Below are 16,103 nucleotides of genomic sequence, written 5' to 3' on the forward strand. Positions count from 1 at the left end.
CTTCCGCGACCGGTCGGGGGGAGGGGTAGTAGTGTCCATAATGATAACTTTAAATGTAATAATAACTTATGATAATTATCATTATATATATATATATATATATATATATATATATATATATATACTTTTATGATTATAGACTCCCTCGTTTGCCAATGCATGTTGTACGGGCTAGACTCTGTAGTAATTCGACCAAAAAGTATGATAAATAAAATCAAAATTCTGTAATACAGTGCCTAAAAGATCTAAAACAAGTATTCATAGTTATATACATTTTTTGTATTACTTTAAGTTTTTTGTTGACTTTTGACATAAATAAAAATTAGATATCTTTGTAAAGAAAAATGTTACGCGATATCTTAATTCCACTCTAAAAGGGAACATTTTCATGAACATTCTGTGTGTATGTGGCCTTACAGAAAAGTTTAATCAAACGTTGCAAAAACCATAATTTTTTTGAAAATCCGGTTTATAACACCAGTTTATATAACATAACTTCAGAATCAGGATTTGCTCCCGATTCCTTCATATACTGTTACAAAATATATCTACATGTTTATGATATGTACATGCACATTATGTCAATTTTGACTATCATCTCACCTTGAAATATGAGGACAAAATTGTAATAGAGAACCCCCAAAAATCACGATTTTGCTTCATCTTAGATATTTTTTTTAGAGAGCCTTAGGCATTCATTACGCACTTCCCTTGGGTAATCCCTGGTTTCGCTCCCGCCACATGCTGTCAACTAAATATCCACTAAACGTGTTGGACCCCCCCCCCCCCCCCCCCCCCCCCCATTAAACACGTCTGAAACACACCGACGATTGAACCTGGTACATTGCGCATAAATTGAACTATTATAACGCAAGGTAAAATTCAAGTTACATATTTGTAAGTTTTATTGATGAACTTAGTTCAGTCTCGAAAGGCACGTGAAGATTTAAAACATTCCCTAAACATTGGCAATTCGCGCCTTCGAATGAGAAATAATCTCCCTCATAAAAGTGATTTGGACCCCCACTGCTTTCCCTGCCGATCTGAGGACAGGGATGGCCAAATTCAAGGGAATATATTACCTTCTGGTTTTGTTAAAAAACTGGACGTGTCCTCTCACGACTCTTGTAATAGAAATTAACCAGGTTGATTTTCAAAATCTTATTAATGTTTTACATAAGCTCAAATAATTGAAGTCCAATAATATACGCGCATCAAATCAATTATTGCTCTCATCAATTCAATTGATGCTCTCATCAATTCAATTGATGCGCACATCCATGTGGTGGAATATTGCTCGCAAAAATTAATTTAGAGCTCTGTATGAATGACTTGATTATCTCTTTTAATTCAATGGAAGATCTTTTTAGTTAAATATACAAGGCTATTTCGTAAGTAATTAATGCGCGCATCATTTTTTTTTTTTAAAAAAGAGCAACAATTCAATTAAAGAAATCATTCATTCAATTGTGGATATGTTGAATTGAGGATTATAATTATCTCAATTAGATAATTCAATTATTGCGCATATTAAGTGATGTTAGCATTAATAAATTATTGCTCTCTTCAATTGAATTGTAGCATGCATTAATTCTATTGTTGGTATCATTAAATTATAATTCATTTGAGGAGAGCAACAATTAAATTATTACGTGCATCAATTCAGCAGAATGAATAATGATATCAATAATTCAATTCATGCTCGCAATATATTATATAATGCAGAATTGAAGATATCATTAATTATTTGAAGAGATCTTTGATTGCAATATTGCGTGCATGAAATGAATTGATAATATCTTCAAATAATTAAAGATATCTTCAAATATTTGAGTTTGTTATTTTGGCGCTCCATAGATCTAAAACTATTCCTAGTGGATTCCGGTGCTTTCCGACTCAGGACATCATACCAGCTCTTGCCAAAAATGAATCTCACCATACAAGTGATAAACACACACTTAAATATGTTGCAGAAAAATAAAGATCAGGTGGGTCGCATTTACTATAGCCACCTCTCTTTCAATTTCTTCAAAGGATTCATATACTGAAAGAGATTTTTCTCCTTGAAAAGGCGATATTTAAAAATTTGTCACTTTTTAAGGAATTTTATAATCCCCAAACAGTATGTACCGGGGTAATTTCTTAACTGTTTGGTGAAAATGTTGACAATTAAGAATCAGTCACTGGTTATCCATGTGAAATTTAGCTATCTCATATGAATAAACTCTTGATTATTTTATTCGGAAATAATTCCTTATTTGTCTACTGAAACGATAAACCAAAGTTCACATTGAACACCAGTGAGGCAATCGTATACAAATATCAAATTCAGATATTACAGAATTCATTAAGATATTTGAATTATTCTAATCTTGTAATGTTTCATGGTCGCAATGAAAACAGCAGGTCTTTTATTTTCAGTCATATATTTTATTATATTACAGGGGATATTATATGTACAATTAGTAATTATATATACATCATATATGTAATTGCATGTGTGAGAAAAATGTATACATACATGAGTAATTCAACCACAGACATATCAATAAATTACATTTAAAACATTGAATGAATTGACTGTAGTCCTTTGACTAAATAATCAACAAAGATGGATCCATATAATAATACATGTATTTGTAAAAGAAAGAAAAAAAAAGAGTTCTATTTCTAATACAAATGACATGTGTACAAATATCAAAATCAACAAGAGGCCCATGGGTCACATCGCTCACCTGAGTCACCTTGGCCCTGCTGATTTGATTTTTAAATGCTATTTTATCAATCTTTATTCTCTTGAATAATGTGAACCAAACCTAGCTCTAAAGAACACAGCATTACTAAAATGAAATCATATAATACAAAGATATGACTAGCATGATATTGCTGTTCTGGATAAGACCAAGGTAAAAAGTCATAGGTCTTGGTATGATATGAAAGACCTTACCATAAGCAATATATATATATATATATATATACAAAACATGAAAGCCCTATCTAAAATAGTCCTGGATATACTTAATAGGTTATACTTTCTTAAAAGTAGGTCAAACTCAGAGTTCAGGGTCACAAGGTCAAAGAACATAATATGATTGATTGTTTTAGCTGTTTTCCGCCACACTCAACAATTTTTCAGTTATCTGGTGGTGCCCAGTTTTTATTGGTGAAAGAGAGAACCCAGATACAATGTACCTGGGAAGAGACCACCGACCTTCCGAAAGTAAAATGGGAAACTTTCTCACTTACCGGTGTTAGCAGGATTCGAACCCGCGCCAACCAGAGGTCAGAGGCCCCTCAACAAGATGAAAGGTTTTATCATAAGAAATTCATAATATATAATATATTTGAAAGATCTACCTTAAACACAATGTAGTTCAGGACATACTGAATAGGTCAGATTTGTTTTGCCATAAAAATTGTATATACAAGATATGAAAGTCCTAGCTTAAATAGCTCAAGAGATATCTTTAAAGATTTTTCCTTAAATATATCAGCATATAAAACTTTGATCTCCTATTGTTACCACACCATACCTCCCGGGGAATTGATTTTAACAAACTTGAATATGCACTATGTCAGGAAGGTTTAATGTAAATTTGTGTGCTTCATACTAAATTTGAAAAGAATTCCGTTATTCGAATCGTACATTGATCGCTGTTCGTTACCTTCACCTTTCAGTTATAGAATTTACTTAAAAATGTTCAATTGTTAACGTCGACGGACTATAACGGACGCAGACCAATAGCAATATGTCATCTGAGTTTACTCAAGTGACTTAAAATTGTATAATTTGTCTAAAGCTTTTGAAAATTGATAATGCTATAAAAGCCTAGTCTGATCCCTTACACTCAATTTCAATAGTTAAGCGTAAAAACAGACTGGCGGAGATGGGGACCAAACTTAAGAAAGCTGTGAGATTAGTTCAATATTCAAACCTACAGTATTTGAATAATAAGTATTTAACCCAACTGGGATGATTTCATCCAAAATTATTCACTAAAAATATTTGTGGGGATATTAGTTCACACAGACATTATGTTTCATGTTTCTGACTTGCCCCAATATCTTCTCAAAGAGCTACGATTCTGCATCTAGTTTTGAGGAAGATTTTAAAAGATTTTCCTTGTATATATTTCACATGTAAAATTTAGATCCCCTATTGTGACCCCACTCTACCCCTGTGAGCCATGGCTTTTAACAAACTTGAATCTGCACTATATATGAGTGTAAAACTTTGATCCTCTATTGTGACCTTACCCTACCCCCGGAGACCATGATTTGCACAAAACAGGAACCTTTTCTGTGAATTCAACTTTCCTGGTCCAGTGGTTCTTGAAAAGGTTTTTAAATGACCCCACCCTATTTTTGTATTTCCATGATTATTTCCTTTTTGAAGGGTGCATGACCCTTTATATGAACAAACTTGAATACCCTTTATCTATTGATGATGCGTACTAAGTTTGATTAAAACTGGCCCAGTGGTTCACTCTGGAGAAGAAAATGAAAATGTGAAAAGTTTACAGACAGACAGACGACAGGCAAAGGTGATCAGAAAAGCTCACTTGAGCCTTTGGCTCGGGTGAGCTAAAAAAGTATACACACATGTTCAATGTTAAACCTGTTTGTTGTATTGCTAAAATGCTCCATTGCCAGCATCTACCCTTACTGAGCTTCCAGTGTTAGACCTTGATATCATCATCATCACTCATTTTGACTATCCAGGCCAAATTAATCCTTTTGCAAAGGTGAGGCCTGGCTCTCCTATCGAGGTTGAAGTTTGTACTTCCACATTTGGCGACCCAGTGGATTGATCCTATCCAAGCCTGTAAACTATAGGTCTCGTTTTAGGATCTCATCCCATGTCAGCTTTGGTCTACCTGTGAAGTTCTTTTCTGTTGTTCGTGATGCATAACATTCTGACAAATCTGCAAAAATATTTAAGGAAGTGATTAGTAAAAGGTTTTCATAGAGATAGCAAGACATGTATAATTAGATAAAAACCATAATTTCTATTTCTACAAAGTAAGTGTTTATCAAATGATCAGCTGTAAATATTAATTCACATATCAATTATCATTTTTTAAAGATTCAAAGTGATACAGATATCATAAACATTTTATGACAAATATATCATAACTACAGATTGTTTTTATGAAAAACAAATGTATCCCTAGCTCCCCAAATTGGAGGTGCTCCAAATGAAACCTCCACCCCTTAATGTACTGCATGGTATGGAAGATAAAGCATGAGCAGGAACATAGACATTATGAACTCCAATAAGCCACATAGGAGAAGGGTTCACAAACTATTTTACACCCTCCACCCCTCAGATCCACTATATTAAGGACAACATTTGTATCTTCGATCTGTCCCTGCAATATGCACATTGCAAATGGCATTGAAGTATTGTACAAAATTTCAAATCTATCGGATAAGCTGTATAGAAGGAGAAGTATTCACAAGCTATTTTAACATCCTCCACCCCTCTTAGATCTACTATTAACTTTTAGGAAAATAATTGGACCCTCCTGTCCCGACAATATGCACATCTACCAATGGCAATGAAGCATTGTGCAAAGTTTCAAATCTATCCAATAAGCCATATAGAAGGAGAAGTGTTGACAAGGTATTTTACATCCTCTACCCCTTTTAATTAGACCTACTATAACTTTTAGGAAAATAATTGGATCCTCCCGTCCCACCAATATACACATCTACAAATGGCAATGAAGCATTGAACAAAGTTTCAAGTCTATCCGATAAGCCATATAGGAGAAGTGTTCACAAGATTTTGTGGCAAACGGACATAAAGTACAAAAACAATGTCTCCCCCTGAAAGAGGGGAGACATAATTACAGTACTGCAGCAATATTTTCACTGTATTTTAGCTATTATTTATACATAATACATTCAATAAATAACAAAAATAATTGATTTGTTTATTTCTATGCGCTTGTCTGTAACTATAATGTCAAACCTACTACTTTTATTTTGTCACAAAGGGGGGGGGGGGGGGGTCCGTTTAAATCCACCCTGTTTATATTGCCGTACAGTTTATACCAATACTGTTACATGTATGAGAACATGTTCCAGAGAGTGTATTGGACAAAATTATTCATAATATCATTGTGTAGGCTAGTGTAGTATAGTTGTTGCTGTTCTTATTTTACAGAATAGCTAAATGCAGACAACTGCAATCTTGTATGGGGCCAACACTGCTATAAATGTTTATAGATTTAATGATTCAAAAGAGAAGGATGCAAGAGCACTCATTTTATAATATCTAAATCTGAACACGTCTTCAGTCTGTAAAAGTGGGTGATCATCAACTTATCGAATTTACCGAACCGGTAATTTTTACGATAGATTAACAAATTTTAATCAATCTACTGACCAAGGAATGCAAACTATGGAATAAATGAATGAAAAACAAATCTCAACAGCCTGCTGGGCAAGAGCAATGAGAATTAAGCATTACAAAACCTGAGTGAGGATCGTCATCCTGACGCGGGGCCTGTCGTTTCGATGCGATTTCTACGCTTTTGTGAGTGGAATGAAATAATTTGAAAGCATATAAATAAAAATGAATTAACAAAATCAACCCTTCTCCTTCACACAGGATGAAATGATGACCATTTTAAAGTAATCTAACAATGTTTCTTGTTTCATAAGGATTTATGTCTTAGGATCATATGTATGTGTTCGGTCATAACCCCCCCCCCCCCCCCCCCCAAAAAAAAATAGTTCAAAAGTCATTTGTCTTGGTACACGATGGTCTATTTATATCTATTTATTTTTAAACCACGGGGCAACCCATACGTCCGATACGGAGCATACGATTGTTACTTTAACACATCTTAATTTCACTATGTCCGTGCATTTGAGAAGTGTTGAAGCTGGATCGCAATGAGATAGATAGTATTATAATTTTTAATCAACCCGAGGAACATAAATGGGGTGGAGTGGCGTACGGTGTTATTTGTGTTGTGTAATGAAATAAAGAACGATGGATATATAATGGAATTATATTAGAATGCTAAACATGCGATATTTGACTCTGTGACGCATTTTCCCAATATCACATAAACAGGCCATTATTCCAACATGTATAACGGGGCGTATTTCTCTCACTGTAGAAAACATGTACAACAAGCCTTAGACATTAGACTTTGATTTCTGGTTTCAAGTTGTAAAGAAGTAGACGTTATGATCTGTGACAAATATAACAGGTGTGTAAGTATATACATTATATGCTCAAAAACGAACTTCCATGTCAATATGCTCAGTTAAATAGCAGATCATACAACCTTTAACAATTTTACAAATGCAAGACAATTGATTCTATTTTACCTGTCTAAATCGCATTGTAGAGAACTACACTGCAATAGATTTTAATAGAGCAGAACCAAACTTCCTTATTGATCAGATGTCTGTTGCCAAAAATGTTGGAATTCATTTCGGGTATCCCCCTTCCTTCAGTTCGTATGGACGCTTTGTTCTACCTGAGCATTGAATGTGGTTGGTTGATTGTATATTGTTTAACATCGCGCTCGAGAATATTTCACTCATATGGAGTCGTCACCATTGTTGGCGAAGAGCCGCAAAATTTAAGCCTATGCTCGGCGTTTACGACCTTTGAGCAGGGAGGGATCTTTATCTTGTCAAACCTACTGTGACACGGGGCTTTGATTGTTGTGGTCTCATCCAAAGGACAGCCCCATTAAATCGACAATCAAGGGATACCAAGGACCTATTCTAATCCGGACCCACACGGAACCATTTACAATGAAGTGGATAATCCATCTAACACTATGTTTAACAATTATAACTATACATGGAGACGTCTGCTTTGGTAAGTTTAGATTAAAGTCGTTTTTATGGCTAGTTGTATTCGACGCGTCCGTGCGCCCGCTTGTCCATTGCGGTCAATGTTTTCTAGTGAGATGAGCTTGATTTTCTCTACTTTTTAGCTTGATCGCTTTAATGGAAATAGCTTATGCGAATATCGAGTCCAATCAAAAGTTCGAGATATATATGTATCCTTAAACTGTTTATATTGATATGAGCAAATATTTATTGTCTTATGATGTAATCAGCCGTCAGACTTTTTATCAATTGTTATGTACATAATTAATACTCAAATTGTTACTATCACATTTTTCAGCATACATGTATCTAATGTTAACTCTCGCCTGGGCCCACTTGAAGCCAGAGTTCCCCTATCTCTTTCAGCTTTTTAACATTTTTTTCCAAATGCCATATTAAAACCGAAACTATGCATACACAACTCTAGCTAGTACATGTATTTCATATATTTGGAAGGATGTGATTAAATTTCAGATAAACTGGCCAGTTTGCACTATACGAGAATGGATTTATATTATACATTGACGTACAGTTCTTTTGAATAAATCCATGTTACACCACAGGCTTTGGGGCATGGATCATGCAACCACCACCACGTCAGACAGCATTTGACCCAATGCGAGGTTGTATTGACGAACTAGATCGTTATAACGACCATAGAATTTGCGAAATGCTGACTTCAATCGAGACTGTTTAAATCCCTGTACCATCAACTTGTTTGTCAGTAGCTTATCTGGATTTAAAAACTGACTATATGCAGAACAAGCTCTTGCATATCGAACTATTTGAGGTATATAAACACCATATGTAGGTGATAATGGAATATTGCTACATAAATATGGGAAGCTGAGGATGGAGAAGCTGAAATCATCCCGTTTGTCATACAGTTGAGTTGTCAGTTTCCCGTTAATATCTACTTTCAATAAAATTATCTAAGTATGAAGCAAAAATTGACGACTCTGTGGTGTCCTTTATTTCGAGCTCACAGGGATATATCAAATCGACATATGGATGAAAGTTATTATTGTTAATAGACAAAACGTCATCGATATATCGATATGTCGAATTGAAGGCCACAGCGAACGATTTTAGAAGTTTTTGAATAAATTCTGCTTCATATGAATATAGAAACAGGTCAACTAACAAAGGAGCACAATTCGTGCCCATGGGAATTCCAACAGACTGTTGGAAGACTTGATCACCAAAGACCACAAAGATATTGCCAATGAGGAACTCTAGCATATTTTTTATTTCAACTTCAGAGTACTTGTGCGTGGAATCAGAGTGGTGTTTAAGAAAGTAAGTTTTTGAATGACTGATCACTAGATATGGATATTTCCGTTTTCCATTTTTGTTGAAGAAGCCTAGCCTTTAATTTATCGTGAGGAATGGTGGTGTATAGTGTTGAAAAGTCATAGGTTTTAATGTTATTGATTTGGGGAAAATTCTGATCCAATTTTCTGTCGAACTATGATTGATTTTCCTCCAATACTTGATTGACTAAGGGTGTAAACTCACTGCCATCATCATCGTCACTAACCTCAGACAATGCATCATTTTCCCCTTCGTCCATTGGACAACCACTTTTAGTATGTCGTTGTAAATCATACGAGCTGGCAAACATATTACCGCATTCCAAAAAGGATTGGTATCTTTCCTCTGTTTCCCTTGTCTGCACATTTCTCGTATCTAGTGGGGTAGCCCAAGAATTAGTGGGAGGATAATGATACTCCCGAGTACCTGGTCTTTGTTGGTAAGCCATTTCTGCAGTCAGATGCTGATTTGAACTGCAGGAAGTGAGTTTTAGAGACGGCCTATCACCCGGTCGATCTGCTGTCAAATGACGATTTGAGTTGTCTACCATTCTTATATAAGGTCTAAATATGTTTGTCTGAAATCTCCTCGATTCTGGAGTCGTTTGTTTTAGATCTAAACTTAATGAACCGTAAGGAACAGACACTGCTTTTTCATAGGCATCCATCAGTTTATTAGAATTTCTAGGATATATTTGACGTGCTAGAATTGCCATCTGCTGTTGATCTCTGGGATTTGTAAACAAAACTATATATTGACTATTTAGACTCATGCCTTTCCTTTGTTGAACAGATTATGCATAATACAGATCACACTTAGGTTGCGATGGTGAGCACCCTCCGTAAATAACTCGCAAATTTCTTTGTCCTGAGTGGCATCTTTCATCATGTCAACAACCAGCAGTGTTTATTCACGAGAGTTAATAAACGTGTCAGTTTTGATGTCTTCCATTATGCCTTGAATGAATTTTATACCCGAAATCCAGTATGTAAGTTCATCATAAAGGGGTTGCCACCGCTTATATATCCACAAGATTCTTTCAGAAGGGGGACTTATAAGCTGTTTAGTAGTAGTAAGTTTTTGATCCATGTAGATTTTCCTGACATAGTTGGTCCCGCAACGATAATGGTGAAGGGATGTACAAACTGAAATTTCTCCTCTATCTTATCCATTTGGGAAGGAGGAGAAGAGTGAAATCCTGAGGAGGAGGGGGGATACGGTTCAGTGATTTGAGGATTATCTCTAGCATTCTGAGGATATGGTTGACTGCCCCCATGAGCAGTTCGCATATGTCAGGACGTGAAAATTCTCTCTGATAGATAGAACATGATGTTGACTTCATGACTGCTGGATAGAAAATGAGTGTAAGTTGTTAAATCGACTATTTTATATGTCTTGCAGTTCATTCTCTTCTACCTAGGAATTAAATTTCTTTGGATATCCTTGCCATTTGACTAAAGCTTCTACATTTCCTCTACGTCCGCGCCGTTTTAAGATATTTTCAATCTTCCACAAGTCATCTCTGTGTTTATTGACTCTCTGAAGCTCAGATTCATAAAATGTTCCCTCAATAGGATCATTGTCGTAATCTGTAATTTTGTATACTGTATTACTTGACGGACAAATCTCCTGCGCATTTTAAAGATTTCTTCTGTCCATTGCTGTTCAAAATCCCGCTGGAAAATGTGCTTGGTGCTTGATATTCTTACATAATCTCCCGCTTTAAATTTGAAACGCTTTCGGGGTTTCTGCACTTTCTTTTTGAAAACACTGGGCTTTAAGACATCTACATATATTTTTTTTTCAAGTTACGACTTCATTTGTTTTATCTATGTCTCTAGGTGAGCCACGTAACGATCTGTGTGGCCGACTGTTATAATTTCGGTCAATGTCTTGTAGAACGTCTGTATTTCTGTATGTTCTATTATGGGTGAAATATCGATACATCATAACTTTGAGAGTTCGAATGAACCGCTCGAAATAATTGGCATGAGTGACGTTCTGTGTGACGTAATGATCAACTCATTGTCTTCTTAAAAAAATCTTTGATCCATCGGTTTTTTAATTCACTTCCTTTGTCTGTTCTCAGTTTCTTGGGCTTGTGTCCAGTTTTAAAAACATAATTCAACGCATCTATTATACTGCCATGGAGTTTGTTTTTCAAAAGCCGGACGCACGCATATCTTGAGAATATGTCGATGGTAATAAGTAAATACTTTATATCATCATTGTCTTCTGAAAGTGCGGAAACGTCAGCTACATTTACATCCCAAAATAAGTCTATAACTTGGGAAATAACCCTGTTTGTCTTAAATTAATATCTTTGTGAACGTTGAAGACTGTAGGCATCAATGTCTTGTAGCCAATGTTTGATAGCAGTTAACATACTTTAAATTCCCCTTCCTTCTTTAAATAATGATAAATTGTCGTGTTATCTGCATAGGTAATGGGGTTTTTAAACATCAAAATAGATATTTATAGGTGTTTATGATTCCTTTCAACAATATAGCCGTAGTATAAACATATGTATTATAATCCTGAGTCATGTTTTATTATTTTATTGTCTTCACTGTTCGAATGCCTTTGAATAGAATGCAGACTTCAGATTCCTCTTAAAGGGATACGTACAATAGATCGTCATTCAGCGTGCAGTCTGCAGTGACCCTCTTTGCTATGGATCAACATTCCGCCGCATCGATTGTGACATACTTATCGGGAATCCCTCAATACTCTGTATATAGTGAGGGATATCTTCTCTATAATTCAATGTGAGGGATGGCCAGGAAGGGATACCATATATTTTCTTATAAGAGGGATGAGTGGCGCAGATCCCCCATTTCCTATTCATCACCGATTAAACATTAACGTAATTGAGATTTTTTAATGTTGATAAGATAAGCAATTCAACGAAGTTGAAATATATATACAACGTATTTAATGAAATACACAATGAACGCATGTGAACTGTATAGATCATTCACAATACCTAGATGTCTACGCTGCGAACAATTCTTTATGTTTATTTTAGTTTTAACTGAAGACTAAATAATCGTTGGTCCTTAGAAAAATATTGTTCATTAATATAAATCAATTACCGATCATCCTTGTCGTTTTAGTAACCATGTGTTTTTTTAGCATTTATAGTATATATGTTATATATATATATATATATATATATATATATATATATATATATGTTGTCACGTCTTAAGGGCACAACCACACGGTGAAGATCACATAGCGTAATATTCAATTAAAAGATCAGATTCAAATTTTAACTAAAATTTCTATTTTTGGATTTACATTTACTTCTTCGCTCACATGAACTGCAAATATACGATAACATATGCATATGAACTCACAGAAATGTTACGGAAGAACATAATACATCGATAATAGTTATGCGTTACTCAGAAAACTAAATACACCTGATAAATAGCAATGCTATGGCGCAATTCATATGCGTTAGAAAATATCTACATGGAGATACATGCAAGGTGAAGATAACGAACAGTGATCAATCTCATAACTCCTACAAGCAATACAAAATAGATAGTTGGGCAAACACGGACCCCTGGACACACCAGAGGTGGGATCAGGTGCCTAGGAGGAGTAAGCACCCCCTGTTGACCGGTCACACCCGCCGTGAGCCCCATATCCTGATCAGGTAAACGGAGTTATCCGCAGTCAAAATCAGTGTGCCAAGAACGGCTTAACAATCGGTATGAAACACGTCAGACAGCATTTGACCCAATGCGAGGTTGTATTGACGAACTAAATCGTTATAACGACCATATAAATCGACCAAACCATGCAATTCTATGTACGGCTTATTTTGTCGTTCTTCAAACTTCATCACATATGTACGACCTAATATGTCGTGGGAACGGAATATATATTTCTTCAAGTGGCATTAATATGCATTGTTCGCGATTGCAGTGCACTCATGAGAAAATGACTATCATTGCAATTTGTAACGATATCAAACGCAAAAATATCGGAAATATGAATATCTAAATAAAGAATCAATTAACTTTTAATAGAAAAATTGAAACATCTTTGAGTGATTTGGCTAGTTGTAGTAATTTAGATAAATTATGTATGAATACAGTATAATACAGAGTAGATATTTTTTTAGTAATTCATTTATTTTTTGCTTCCACAATAAATAAACATTTACAATAACAATACATGATAATATAGTACATTATATATACATATTTCAAGCAAGTACAAACATACATGTATATGTATATATTTAGGAGTGCATATGTACATGTATAATGTGAAAAGTATTTAATTTCGAAAAGATAGGGAGAGATGGAGAGAGATGGAGAGAGAGATAAGGGGAGTAAGGGTAAGAATCTTGACTGGTCTACTGATCAGTCTCAATCATTTCATATAAGCAATTGTTATCTGTTAACAGTACATAATTAAAGCAAATCACATATATTCTGCCAGTATTTCTCATATTCAGTATATTTACAGAGTAGAATTTTATACTATTTGATTTAATTTCTTTCCTCGGCGAACTTGGGTAAGATATATTTAGAGTTGTATCTTTACTGTTTAATAGTAAATTCTAACACAAGCGATATATTTGCCTGTGTTTCCATGCAGATGTTTCATTAAAAGTAATTTCGATAGCTGTAATAAATATCAAATATCTGTAGTTTTAATTTGACTTTTACCCTCAGAACTAAGAGTCATCATCGTATGTGATATATACCTTAAAGTTCAATCTCAACAGATGATGACGGTCGAGCTTCATAACTTATATAAACCCGGCAACAAAACACCGCATTCCAATCATGAATATGGCAACAAATATTAATGCTCACAAGCTTGAATATTTACATTTGCCAATGCACTTCCTTATATGACAGTACTAATGAAATTGATGTTCAATTTCGTGTGACATGAATTTGGTCATGTGATCAGTTTGTTCTTGCGTATGAATACAATCACCGCTTCAAAAGTCAGTTCTTGTATTTTCACCTGGCTTCTTGCTTATGCAATGCAGTGGGGGATTTAGACACCCCCCCCCCTCTCGCCATAAATTTAAATAATAGAAATATTGTGAGTAAAATTCCAGATTGGCACCCAAAATGGCTAAGCATTTTGGCTAATACTTGACTTTCATACACACCCTTAGGTAAACCCTGGATCCGCCACTGCAATGACATCATAACAGAATTAAACGCAGCAGGATATTTATACAGTTTATTTTGTAAGCAAACAAGAATTTCATCAATTTATAAAAGAGAAACATTAAACATATATCGTTCTGTTGTTTCATTTTATACAGTTTTAAATACCGTCTGCAACTTCTGCACGGCGAATTTATAAAATAAAGTTCTATGATATTGGAAGCGAAAACATGTAGGCAGAGTTATAAGCCTACATGTATTTACTTCATGACGATAAGTTAACCTGTTGTTTCCTGACAACTTCCATCATGGCTATGACTCGGCATGATTATAAGCGAGGCTGGTTTCGAGGCTCGAAAAATTTACATGTTCATGTCAGGGTACCGGTGCGAGTCTTCATTAAAATCCTACAACAGAAATCTCTCAAGTGAACAAAAACTCCGTCGGTTTGTTTTTATTTTATTTTACACACACTGAAGGTAAATAAAAGACGCAACCTACCTGCACTTGGTCTAAATCTGTCCTACTGTCTTGAATCGTCTCCTGAATGGCTACAACCGCGAGTCCTAACGATGAACATACCGCTGTTTCTTTCCAAAAACCTGACTAAGAGCTTAACGTTAACTTGACCCATCATATCCACCATCAATTCTCTCAGATCCTTTGAATTTCTGTCGAAATCTGTGATCAACAATTGTGTTTTCAACTTAGTAAGCTAGACCGACGCCAGTTTCTCCATCGCTGATCGCGACCAAATCACACCACGGATGTAGTTTACTCCGCTGTTCTTGTCATTTCAGTTAACTTTACGCTCTAAATTACCTTTATTTTTACACATGTTTCGTCTTTTTTTAACATTTTCAATTAAATATCTATATCTTATATTCTCTTTGATATTGTTCCTAATTTTTTATTCGCTAAAACTCTTACGAACTATATTTTGTGTTCTACGATCGTTATTTTGGTCATCTGCTACATAATTATGGAAGCTCGGTAAGAACACAAATCAAAATAGAAAATATAAATATAAGAAATAAAATATAATTTTTGAATGTTATTGGGATGTGACATGGAGTTGGTACGTGATCAAATCTACTATAACGCCCTTCGGGCGTTATAGGATTTGATCACGTGACCAACTTCATGTCATATCCCAACAACATTCAAAAATGATATCTTATTTCTTAAATGTAGTTTTTCATTTCAATAGTTCAGTGTACAAGTTATACGATACCAATTTTGAGTGCCAAGAACTAGAAAATTCGTCCAAGGCTTGAGCTGTGCATGAGAGAGATGATCCTTAATTTTGAAATGAATTTCTAAATTTTATAACAGCAATTAATTATACATCGGTATTTTCCGTGCAACTTCATCAATAATGTCCAATTCAAGATATAAACAACAATATATTGCCTCGTTGGAACATTAACAGTCTCGATAAACATGCACTTGTGCATGCGAAAGTTGGCCTTTTCTCCATATGTACATGTATGTTGACGTGCTAAATGTGGGTTTCAATTCATACGTAAAGATTGTATCATCAAGCTATTTTTTTTTTCTCCATAGCGACCGGTGAATCCTGATTCGGATTCAGATGAACGTACAAGTGCATATGGAAGCTTACTTTTTCCTCATAGCTTCCGGTTTCACCTCGTTTATAGTTTTCTGGCAATGCCTTTGGTGTTATTTCAAAAGCACTTGGAATTAGCAAGATTTAAGTTCATTGCAATTTGAGTTATGCCAAAATAAAAAGGAGACGATATTTCACAATCA

The 16,103-nt window shown here is 34.9% G+C and overlaps 1 protein-coding gene and 1 long non-coding RNA gene across 2 annotated transcripts in view; one reads left to right on the forward strand and one right to left on the reverse strand.

Moving 5' to 3' along the window:
* Positions 1 to 7,791: 7,791 nt before the first annotated feature.
* The window catches only part of LOC125679644 (low-density lipoprotein receptor-related protein 4-like), a 408,142-nt gene continuing 399,830 nt past the window's right edge, over positions 7,792 to 16,103 (forward strand). The window contains exon 1 of the mRNA XM_056156148.1: positions 7,792 to 7,852. The gene's annotated coding sequence lies outside the window, so the exon portion shown is untranslated. The remainder of the gene's footprint in view (positions 7,853 to 16,103) is intronic.
* Positions 14,390 to 15,372, reverse strand: LOC130052103 (uncharacterized). The gene is made up of 2 exons (XR_008800465.1): positions 14,832 to 15,372; positions 14,390 to 14,737 (listed from the first exon to the last, which is right to left on the reverse strand). It is a non-coding gene; the product is annotated as an uncharacterized LOC130052103 (long non-coding RNA).

Source organism: Ostrea edulis, chromosome 2, assembly GCF_947568905.1.
Source record: "Ostrea edulis chromosome 2, xbOstEdul1.1, whole genome shotgun sequence".
Classification (NCBI taxonomy): domain Eukaryota; kingdom Metazoa; phylum Mollusca; class Bivalvia; order Ostreida; family Ostreidae; genus Ostrea; species Ostrea edulis.